This window comes from Papaver somniferum, chromosome 5 (genome assembly GCF_003573695.1).
Source record: "Papaver somniferum cultivar HN1 chromosome 5, ASM357369v1, whole genome shotgun sequence".
NCBI lineage: Eukaryota > Viridiplantae > Streptophyta > Magnoliopsida > Ranunculales > Papaveraceae > Papaver > Papaver somniferum.
In genome coordinates, this window is record NC_039362.1 from 61274636 (window position 1) to 61279059 (window position 4424).

At 34.2% G+C, this 4424-nt stretch overlaps 1 long non-coding RNA gene across 1 annotated transcript; it reads right to left on the reverse strand.

The window, feature by feature from the left end:
• Positions 1-500: 500 nt before the first annotated feature.
• LOC113281689 lies at positions 501-3880 on the reverse strand. Its single transcript, XR_003326326.1, has 7 exons — positions 3475-3880; positions 3174-3383; positions 2948-3076; positions 2656-2727; positions 1434-1873; positions 1219-1307; positions 501-745 (listed from the first exon to the last, which is right to left on the reverse strand). It is a non-coding gene; the product is annotated as an uncharacterized LOC113281689 (long non-coding RNA).
• Between the last annotated feature and the right edge of the window lie 544 nt (positions 3881-4424).

Below are 4424 nucleotides of genomic sequence, written 5' to 3' on the forward strand. Positions count from 1 at the left end.
AAGGATTCATTCTATTTTCCATCACTATTTGCACAATGACATACAATGGACATAATCCTTGCAAACAAAAGTTTTATCCTTTCTTCCATCAAATAATGACATAACTAGTGAGAAAAAAGCCGTTTTAAGACATTTAATGACATAACTAGTGGGAAAAAAGCCGTTTTAAGACATTTAAATAGTGTTGTATAAGCGAGTTATAAGACACTTTCTGGTTGCCGCAAAAACTGCCGCAGATTCAGTGTCTTATTCTGGAACGACACTTTCAGGTTGACGATGAATAAATTCGAATTACAATACTTTCAACCTGTCACTAGGTACAATATACTGATTACGTTGTAGATTTAATTTTATATTAATAAAAAAAAAAAAACCTGTCTGGCTGACTGAATGCAGTCAGATTCTGATGGGCTGAAATAATTCTGACTCAAACTCAAATTACACTAAATTGAAACTCAAATTGGACTGAAATTCAAATAAACATTCAAATCAAAATTACCTGATTCATCAATACAGAATTACCATTCCATTCCATTCCAATAATTGTATTCATAAATTTAGTTCAGAATCATACATAAAAGGATTCAATTCCAGAATTCACACCAATACAAGTTCTAATTAAAAGTTCAAGGTTTCCTAAATATAAGTGCTACAAATCCTAGCAAATACTCCTAGATAATAAGTTTGAAGTTTCTTAAAGACAAGTGCACCTTCATGCACTGAGTCGCACATTTCGAAATGGTACCTGCAACAAAAATTCAAAAAGAAATTAGTGAAGAACCAATATCATTTCAGCCAAATGATAACCTGGGATGCAATAGAACACTTTAGGGTGACAACTCATTTGATGATTCCATATATGTTATGCAAACCTTACTAACCTGACAAAATTTGATAAGTACTAATATACTAGATAATAAGTAAGAGATGACTAAAAATATTATGCATGTTTTAAAGATATATTTAAAGTTCATATGATGTATCGTCATAATGTCAGTAGCACTTTCAGGGGAAGTTGCGGTGCTGGTACATAAATATAAACTTTTAAACAGTTGCTAGAGAAACTACATATTGAAATGTATTATCAATAACGAAACAAATGTTGGGAAAGCAGACAACATATCCAAAATACATTGAATACGGAGCAAAAAGACCTCAAGATGCAAATAAGAAACGATATACATAAAATGAAATCTTAAATATTTCTTTTTAACAAACCTGTAAATATATAAACATATTCCAAAGAGAACAAGGTGTGAGTTCCTTTTCTCTAGCAACTTTGCGTCTGCTGCTACTGCATCCCATACCTAAAATATATGAAACATCCAACTTTTTATCAAACAAAACAATACAACTGAATCCACCATCAAAAAGAAGAATCATGATACCAAATAATATACTGCATATGATACCTAACTAGGAGAGATACTAACCTCTAAGTGTGCTTACACAATTCAGGAACTAAGAATAACGTTCATCATTTGTATGCAGCTTAGCCGGATGAATCGCTGAATGTAAGCAGCAGACCCATATAAATCCCAAAGTCAGACCTTGCACAAAACCATAGTACATAAGCACAACAACAACCTACTCAAGCACAACATAATCTCTAAAAATCTCCCGGATCCACCATAGTACATAAGCACAACAATGAGAAAATGCCAGATTCACATAGATGTAAAGAAATCAACTTCTATCCTCTCTGGATGCATCTCTTAGCCTCTCTAATATCACACTTGGAGGGTTATTGAGTTGCATACAGATAGGAGAACTATAACCTGCCTTTGGATTGGTGTTGGCTCTTCAAACCAAAGTTCACCTCTTTCTGCAATGAAACAATAATGTCTGTGTAGGCACTATCTAGCGATGTCAACTGCAAGGTCAATAATGTGTAAAAGAGATCAATATGCAATTCTTGTAAAGCAACAGTTAGAACATAAACAAATATTTAAACAATAAATTCGTATTTAATGCTTATAGATAACACCCAGTTCACAAACAAAATTGAGTACAGTACTCTAAACAATACTCAAAGGATAACATGTAGCTGTTGCAAGCTTAGCAATCCAAGTACCCAGTTCTAAGTTAGTTTGGACAATTCAACAATAATAGATAATGCAGAAAACGTGGGAAGTGCACATTAAATTAAAACAAAGTTATTTGGCGTCTATTTTTACTATTGCAACTTAACAGTGACTTACAAACATACATGTAGAAATTTCGAAAGATAATGACACGTAAATTTGAAACCCAAGTGCAGTATGTATTTAAAAACCCAACAGGGGTTACAAAAAGATATGCCAGAAATGAAAGCGATGAATACAAAACCTAAGCCAAAAAGAATAGAGCATGTCCGCATTCTGAAATTCATAAATCTTGGTAATAGCAACACAAGCTTTTCCCATGAACCAACTATAAAGAATAGAACAGATTCATGATCAGCAGGTAACTCTGAAGGCACTTTTAATCATAGTAGGAAAGAATCCATTCACAAGAATGTAAGACACAAGGAGTTTCCAATGTTATAAAGAAGCACACAGCTAAATAGTTGGACGCTAACAACAGTTCGGATTAGAGCATAAGATAAAACATTCACTCAAATCAACTTAGGGCACAAATGATTGGTATGGAAAACTTGTAACTGTTGAAATATACCTTCGCGGTCTCTGCTGTAATTTTACATGTGCTTCTTCCTGCAACTCTGTTTTAGGTTTATCTTCCCACTATCTGAAAAATCCCACAAATCGCAGATCTTAATAACTTGCTACTAAGACATACCAAAATTAAACCCAAACAAATATGAACCATATAAAATCCCTACAACCAGATGTAAAGAAAATCAAAACAGGATGATGAAATTAGCCAAACCCATATCATAAAACTAAAATTCACCAAACCCATGATTAAATTGAGTACTGAAAGAATTTGAAGGATGAGAGCATTATACCTAAAAACACCATTACTTCTCAGTGAACAAATTAAGTGAATCCCTCATTTGATTTATCAGCTTCGGATTCAAAGAAATGAGATTGTGCTTCATAACCATCGGAACCACTCCTTGAAGAACTACCAGAATCTGAATGTGCAATTAACACCAAATACATCACAACTTCAACGATAAACAATTGCAGAACAAGAGTGATACAGGTGAAACAAATTTATAGAACCCATACCTCTATCAAAAGATGAATCACAACTGCTGGAACTACCAGAACCACCACCAGTTTTGTCATTAGCAGAACCCGTATCTTTCTCAATCTCCATTGGAGGGTAATTACCAGTAGGAATATCCTCACCAATGTCAACATCCTATTCATACCAATGTTTTCAGCTTGCATGTTCTTAATAGCTGCAACTTCAGGCATCTCAACAGCAATAGAAAACTGTATCATTCAAAACACAACCATTTATTAGTAAAAATTCATTGCAACAAGAAAAAACACTAATCAAAACTAAGGTCTTTTGTTGTTTTACCTTGAAGCAATTTCAACACCGTGAAGCTTATCTATTATTGTCGACTTCATTCCCTTCTGCAACTTTAAAGGTACAAATCCAACTGAACTCCATTCCCTTCTAAAACACAAATCCAGCTGAAAAATCAGTATTCATTCACAGATTGATCTCAAATTTCTAGGGTAAACACTTGATTCTTCTTACGGTCTAAAAATCTAATCTCTAGGGTTTGGGAAATCAGGTTATTCAAAGATGGATTTGATTTCGGTAAAATTGGGTTTGCAGATATAACATTAGGTGATCGGATTCTCGCAGGTTTATGTTTTATTTCTGGCAAATTTAGGGGGTTTTTCTGGTTCGCCATTTGAAGGAGAAAGAGATGAGGGCGAAGGAGAAAGAGATGCGGAGAAGGTGAGAAAGAAAAAGAAGTGAGTGAGAAGGATAATGTTTTTCTCTCTCTCCTTTGCATGATTTATAAAGGGGATACCACCGTTACTAAGTGTTGATACCGCTTCATATATAATAAAAAAATCTCACCGATCCTGATCGTTGGATCGATGAAATGGTATCACCACTTAGTAATGTTGGTATCCCCTTTATAAATCGTGCTACTTTGGGGTAAAGATAGCTAGGGTTTGAGGCGAGATATTTTTGAGATTAAATCCTAACCGTAAAAGGGGAATATCCTACCAAGGAAAGGATGCTACTCAACTGTTGTTGTCTAAGTCAACAAAACTTTTAACACAATGACCCTTTCACTTTAGTCAACCACAATCAAAACTATCGTTTTCGAAGTCAACAAAAGTCTTAATACAACGACAATTTGACTTCGGTCAAGGACACTTTTCGAATGTGGTTATTTTGCGATTCTAAAGTCTGTGTCGTTTCATAATGTCTCCGATAGCCCATTTTCCACTAGTATAAAAGGCTTTAACTTTTGTAAGTCAAAAGTTCATTCTATCTTTTATCAA